Source organism: Globicephala melas, chromosome 8 (genome assembly GCF_963455315.2).
Source record: "Globicephala melas chromosome 8, mGloMel1.2, whole genome shotgun sequence".
NCBI lineage: Eukaryota > Metazoa > Chordata > Mammalia > Artiodactyla > Delphinidae > Globicephala > Globicephala melas.
The window spans coordinates 99,960,623-99,968,306 of NC_083321.1; the positions used below are offsets into that span (position 1 = coordinate 99,960,623).

Below are 7,684 nucleotides of genomic sequence, written 5' to 3' on the forward strand. Positions count from 1 at the left end.
TAGGGAGGGGAAAGGGAATGCAAACAGCACAGGCTGCACCTACAATGAGTGCATCCTGAGGCCTGAGGCTGGTGTCAGCCCAGGTTGGGTACTGGCTTGGGCTGTGGGACTGGAGGGGAGGTGGTCATGGGCACTTTGGACTCAGAGGAAATGGCTATCTTAGCAAAGCCCGGCCCACATGACAAGCTCTTGTTCTTGGGCCTGGGGCAGTGGGATGTCCAGAGAGTAAAGAGTCAGGAACTGTTGAGGGGCCCCGAGATCTGGTCAGGCGTCATGTCCCCCACTGATCAGGAGGCAGCCTCAAAGGATCAGGAGGGACACCTGGGACATTTATCCTCGGAAGTGTCCAAGGGGCTGGTTCTGTGGGAACGTTTCCTGGGCCTGCGTGGCTGTGAAACACCCACTGGCAGGTGTGTAAAAGGAAGCTTCTGCCCACAGCCCAGAAGCAGCTCAGTCCAGATTCTTCGGCTTCCCTCATCTGCACACAAGAGCAGTCTGTCTGCACCCTTCCTGGGCACCCTGCTCCCCTCTGCAGCCGCCTCTGCATCTTCCCGCCATCCCAGGCTGACATGGACAAGTCCCTGCTCCTGCTGCTGGAAGTCTTGCCTTTCGTGCTCTTCCAAGGGGTGGGTGAGTCCCTGTGGTGGCTGGGCAGGGGGTGACGACGTGGAGGTGGGCTGGGCAGCAGCACCTGGATGGTGATCTGACCAGCTTGGGAGAGGACAAATCAAGGATGAGGCTCTGGGATGATCTGACCAGCAAGGATTTGAGGTCTCTTTCTGCTGTCCCCATCCCGACTGCTACCAGGGCAAGAGTTCAGGTTCCTTTCCAAGGTCTCAGAGTGGGGTCAGTCCCTCCCTGGGGCCAGACTGCAGCTGGGGGCTCTTCTCAATGGGAGGTTTTGTGGCTTGCTGGGATGGCCCTGAGAGGCAGAGCCAATGGCTGCTCAAGACTTCCTATAAAGACACAGCCAAGGGGCAATGATCTACCAGGAACAGGTCCCTGAAAGGCTTATCTTGAACCAATATTTTCACAGCAGTCTTTTCACTTATATATGTGTGTACTTTGGATGACTTTTGGTGCTGTCGTAGGAAATCTTTGGAGACTAAAATCTGCCTCCTCATTCTCAAGCCAGTGTAGTCCGTATGCCCCATCTATTTCCCCAAGATCCTGGCCCAGGGTGGCTATATGGGATGCACTGAATGTGTTCTGCACAATTGCTCCAAAGCTAAAGTGAGCTTCTGAGCACAGAGCTGCTACTATGGGGAGTTCATCCAGGCTCCCAGGGAACAAAAATTAAGGAGACATAATCTCTTAGTGCTGTTTAGGTGCAAGTTTGGAAATTTCTCTTGCTTGGTTAGAACACCTATCTTTTTTTTTTCTCTTATATCTCACTGTCCAGTATCTGCCATATCCCCTGGCAAGTAAAGTGTCATATTCTTGTTCAAGGTTATTTTGAGAAAAACAGCTTTAGTGAGATATCATTCACATACCATGCAATTCACTCATAATGTATGCACAAAGTTATTTATCATTAATGGATTTTGATATCCGCAGGTCAAAGACCCCATTTCCTTAAATATCCAATGGAAGAAATCTAGTGGGGATCTTTCTTACCCCAAATTATGCGCAGGAAAGTATTTAGAGTCATGCTTTGTCCTTAAACTCCTACGTTCTAATGTGTCTTACACACCTTGGTCTCAGCCCATTCAACCCTGGCCTCAGCTTCCATGTCTGTTTCTCTGCAGCTCCAGCCACGTTGTGTAAGGTCTGCAGTATTTTTAAGAAGGACAAATGTTTGCAAGGCGAGGGTAACTGCACCTCTGAAGAAGGCCCGGGATGCAGAACTTCGGATATATACTTTTTCAATGTGAGAGGTAATGCTCTTAAACCAGGCTTTTCTGGCTTGAGCTGTTGCCTAACTCCTGACACTGGGTAGGGGCTCCAGTCTGGGGGAGCCCTTGCTGAGAGGTGAATGTGTCCCTAGTCTACAGGCCAGGCTTGGGGTGGCTGGGGAAGGTTCCAGGTACTGTTGTCTGGCACTGAGTGTCAGTGTCCTTCTCTTCCAGATGCGTGGCGCTACAACCACACTCAACTGGACTGTTATGATAAGTGTAGAGCTTGGAAGTTGATTCGCGGGGACTTCAAGGTTTCAAGCTATTGCTGTAAAGGTCAAGATTTCTGCAATATATATAGAGGAAAATCACTGCATTGGAAGTCTCACTAACAGCTGATTCCTTGTCAGTGATGCCCCCTCACCCTTCTCTTCCTGGCATCTCTGGTCCCATATCCCTGCACACATGCTCCTGCAGAGCATGCTGTGTCCTCCTATCTACCCCAAGTTTCCCTCCTCACTTCTCTCCTGGCAACCGGCTCCTTCCCACCAACGTACACCAAGTGCTCTCAATTCACCCTTGGTTCATCTCTCTGCTTCGTTCACATCTGCAAATCATCATCCCACCCTGTTCCCTCACAGTCGCCCTATTCCTCTGGCAGTCTGGCTGCCTGGTTTCTGATTCCACTAACTCAGAAGTGACTGCAATGTGTCCAAGAAGGGGACAGGTACCACCTCATACATCAGGAGTTTGCGGGGTCAGTGGAAAACTCAGGAAAATGTGTCCAACTGGCAGATGGACAGAGAGGCCTTAAAGTCCAAAATGGTATCAAGGCCTAAGGCAGAAAAAGTGGGCTCATCCGATTTAGATGTTATATACATGCTCAGAAGCTACTGATAACTTAGCTTATAAGACTTAAAGAGGTTGTCTAGTGAGTGAGGTGGGAACAGGGTGGGGACAAGTCATTGACACTAGAGACCACCAAAATAAAAAGCAGGTGAAGGTCTCTCTCCAAAAAAGAGTCATGAGTGATGGGCATGGAAGTAGGTGGAGAACCAGGACAGAAGAGCATGATTCTCTGTTTTCCATGACAACGTGTATGTTATTGGCAGAGCAGGTTCAGTGGAGAAGTGGCACAGAAACCACATTACAGTGGTTTGAAGAATGAATGGACTATGACAGGAGGAAATAGTGAGGATGGGCAACTCTTCCAAGAAATTTGAGAAGAATTGAGAAAGTGGAATAGGATCTTTTATAAGAACAATGAGTTTAATATGTTTTTAGGCATAGAAAGATTTATGTCTTTCTTCTCTTTAGTGAAAAATGGCTCTATTATATTATGCTTAGAAATACGTGTCACCATCTTATTATCTCTCTCCCTGTGAATTTTAAAACATTTATCATCAGTTCTGTGTGTGTTTTTCCTGACCTTTTTACCTCTCATTCTTTTTCCCTTTGTATTATATTTCCTCTGTCCTTACCCCTTTCCTTCACTCTCTTTCCCTAACCACTCATGATGCAAGAATGAAGAATATGATCATCTTACTTTACTTATTTAATATAATCTTACATTTCTCCTTCATAAATTAAAACAACGTATCAATAATATTTTGTTTCTCTTGTAGAGTCTAAAAAATTCATTTTCGTGTGATTTTTTATTTAGTTAAAATTTTTTGAACTTGTAAGGAAATCTTCCAAATATCTATTTCTATTTTCAGAATGTCAAGTGTAAATATTTTTCATGGCCTTTTTCCCCCTAAAGTTGAGGCAAGATAGGAGATAAAAGGTAAGGCCAGGGTTTCCCTGGTGGCACAGTGGTTAAGAATCCGCCTGCCAATGCAGGAGACATGGGTTTGAGCCCTGGACTGGGAAGATCTCACATGCCATGGAGCAACTAAGCCCGCGAGCCACAACTACTGAGCCTGTGAGCCACAACTACTGAAGCCGTGCTCCTAGAGCTCATGCTCCACAACAAGAGAAGCCACCACAATGAGAAGCCTGCACACTGCAATGAAGAGTAGCCCCTGCTCGCCACGACTAAAGAAAAGCCCATGCGCAGCAATGAAGACCCAATGCAGCCAAAAATAAATAAATAAATATTTTTAAAAAAGGTAAGGCCAGTTAGATTAGCCTTTGTGGGGCACAGCCTAAGCCAGAGCCTTGTCTTTAAATATCAGGAACAACTCCATCAGCATCACTAGTGAAAACCCAACTCAAGTATTCCAGCCTACTTTAAGCTTGTCTGGTTAGATCCCGCTGTACTAAAGAGAACAGTGGATGAGCCAGGATTCTGGAGACAGGACCAGTGCGAGGCCATTTCTATTTGAAAAGCTGCCTTCTTAGACATACTCTCACCAGTAATGTAAATCTTAACTCTTGTAAATTACTTGAAAAATATAAATAAGTTAAAAGAACAGTTAAAAACAGATTTAATGGGCTACCCAGTGACTTGCTTTGAAAGAGCATACTATGGAAAGGGGGAAAATGTCACTTTAATTGGAGTAACCTGCCAAACAGTATCTCAGTCCAGTGATCAAGGTTGATATCAACAGCGATAAGGCAGGTTAACAGCGTATACCTTTGATACGAAGCACTGAGAATGGCACTGAGCCTCTGTGGTTCTCCTCCCACATATCCATAATCCCAGCCTAACCATGAGATAAACATCAGACAAACCACAAACAAGGGACTTTCTGCGAAATATCTGCACAGAAATCCTCAAAATTATCAACATCACAAAAACAACAGGGAGATTCTGAGAAACTGTAAGGATCCAGAGGGGACAGGGAGACGTGGTGAGTAAAAGAAATGTAGACTCCTGGAAGAGGAAAAAAAAAAAAAGAAAAAGACATTAGGCAAGAAGTTAAGGAAATCTGAATACAATATGGAGTTTAGTTAATAATAAAGAATCCATATTTTTTCATTAGTTGTGACAACAGTACCAATGTGATGTCAACTGTTAACAGTCCAGGAAACTGGGTGAGAAAATGAGTAACATCCTTGTTAAGTCTAAAACTATTCAAGAAAAATTATTGAAAAAACGCTCCCAAATAATTTCTTAGAGATTAACGTTTTAAAAATTACATGTATATTGTACAGGACTTCTCATGATAAGTATGCATGCATACATGGAGATACATACAAATATAGATATATAATTTTTTTAATACACATCTTTTACAGGAGTAAGATCATATACAGAATGTGGATATTAAATGTCGACTGCTCTTTGGTGGCCTGGGTCAAGGCCACAGACAAGGCCTCAGATTCCTGATTTGTCTGAGAGCAGCTTAGATCTTGCTGCAGCCTACCCTCTCTGACTCTCTCCTAAACCATCTCCTTCAGGGGAGGGGTTGGGAGGAGCCCGAATGCTACTCTCAGCTCACTACCACTCCCACCCCATCCCCAACAAGAATCATCAGAGCTGAGGGCCTTGGACCTCAGGAACTGACGTCCTGCAGGCAGGGCCAGGCTCCGGAGCTTTAGCATCACGTGAAGGCCAAGCAGCGAACCGCTGGCTGCAGAGCACCTTTTCCTCTTTGCTTCCTCGAGTGTGAGCAGAGAACACTCAGTTTCCCTCCTCTGGGGTCACTGCCCAGTGATTCTGGGGCATGATTGGGCTGCTTTGGGAATTTTCTTTCCAGGAAACCTTCAGGAATGACACTCCTCCAAACTTGTTTCTGGGGGTGGCAGGGAATCTTGAGGAAATGGTGTAAGAACAGCCAGTGGGGAAGGGGTCCTCTCAGTGTCCTCCCGTTTGGCCAGAGTAGATTGGAAAGGGTTTGTGACTCATGACAGCTGGGAGATGAATCAATAATCAGGGTCGGGACCGCCTGGACCTTAGTTTGCCTCTCCCTGCAAGGTGGGCTTCTCCTAGCAGACACGGTGTAGGCCAATCCCTGTGGGTATGAGTGATAAATAAGCATCTCCTGGGGTGGGTTTTTATGTGAATTTGTGGGAAGTTTTTGATAAAAAAGAGCAGAATGGCACTGGATGGTAGCTATGAGGGTCCTAAAAACAGGTGTCAACACATTTTCCCTTTTATGTGTAACTTGCCTTTATCCCATGTGGCAAATGGTTGTCTCACTCTCTGTCTACCCCTCCTCTCTTACCATATGGTAAATTTTAAAATGGACATAAAGCTTCTCAGCTAAAGATTATGGCTCATTGTTTTAGTTCACTTACTTAAAGCCATCTAAGAAAAATTTTAAGAAGAAGTTCCAAAATTGGCTCTAGAATAAGATTCTTAAATATAGTAATCATATTAAAGTTTTGAAATAGTAGTGAAAGATTGTCCTTAAAATACAAAACCAAACCAAAACAAACAAAACCCCAAATAGGTTCTGATGGCTTTACACGTGGGTTCCACTAATCTTTCAAGAATAGTTCATCTATATTATTTGAAAATTTTTCTAAGAAATAGAAACAAAGCTAACCAGATGATTTTACCTCAAATTTAGATGATTATAGTAAAAGAGAGAAAATTATTGATCAGCTATTTATAATTATAAATACAAGGTATCAAATCAAATGTTAGCTGCAGAATTTAAAAATAAAGGGCAAAATAATGCATATAGATAACGTTCAAGATTATACCTGAAATGCCAGTATGGTAAGCATTAGAAGATCTATCAATCCATTCACATCACATCAATATCCTGAAGGAGATAAATCGTATGATGATCTCAAAGGAAGAAAATATTATTTTGTGAGGTTCAAAACTTGTCTATCAGCAACAAAAAAACTTCTTGGCAAATCAAAAGTAGTTAAAAAGGAATTCCATTAAGTAATAAGGATCCTTATACCCTCCTAGCTGTAAATAATTTCCTATAGCAAACTGTGGGCTTAATAGAGGAAATTTTAATTTGTTCCACTTAGGTTGGAAAACAAAAGAAGGACCCTAAGGAAAAACCACCAGGCTGCATTTCAGACTCAGATTCTTAATCAATTCAGAAAATACAATTGATTTTTTCCAGCAACAATTTATTGGAAATTATACAGAACTGAGTACACTGCCATGCACATTAGCAGCTTCACAGAAACCTCAAAACTCTGACATAGCATCTAATATCTCCATTCATCACACTTAAGTCGTATTTTGGTCATGTAGTTGATGTGGCATTGACATGAATGTGGGTTATAATAGTGCAGGGATGCCACCGGGTCTGGGATCTCCTTGCTTAAATACCTGCTATTGAGTATTACAGTCTCTGTAAGAATTATTACAGTGTCTGTAAGAATAAGTGACTATCTCATGTTTTTGAGTGTAGTTGCCATCCATAAATTACAAGTTTCACAAGAGTCTGCTTGCAAATCAAGTAGAGCAGACTCTAGAATATCCTTGGATCAGTGTTCAATGCATGGCAGGACGTGCAGGACACTCTTCCATCTTCAGGATTAATGTTGCAAGAACTTTGACTAAGGGTGAATTCTTTAGTCTAGAAGAAGGATTCACAGTCTGTCTACTAAATTTTTCTTCCCAGTCTGTCTCTTGACCTTTGTGAATATTTCTTTGTTGTATAATCTCTATATCTGTGCCAGATATTTTCTTAATAAATACAATATGACTCTCAGGGAAAGGATTCTGGGAAGATGGCTGGGTAGGAAGCACCAGGAATCTATCTCTCCATTTGGACAACAATTACATGGGGAAAATCTGTCTGATGTAACTATCTTAGAACTCTGGAGTCCATTGAAGGCTTGCAACTTCCAGGGGAAGGCTTGGATAGTAAATTGCAGTTAATTATGGTCAGTTTCAGCTTTTAGACAGCAGTACCTACCCATCCTTCACCTTTAGTCCTATGACAGACAACTGTGCACATGTTCCTGGGGTAGCTTGGACACAGCTT

General features: G+C 43.2%; 1 long non-coding RNA gene across 1 annotated transcript; it reads left to right on the top strand.

Moving 5' to 3' along the window:
- The first annotated feature begins 421 nt into the window (after positions 1-421).
- On the top strand, positions 422-2,132 carry LOC138842802 (uncharacterized). Its single transcript, XR_011377679.1, has 3 exons — positions 422-630; positions 1,749-1,877; positions 2,070-2,132. It is a non-coding gene; the product is annotated as an uncharacterized lncRNA (long non-coding RNA).
- The last annotated feature ends 5,552 nt before the right edge of the window (positions 2,133-7,684 follow it).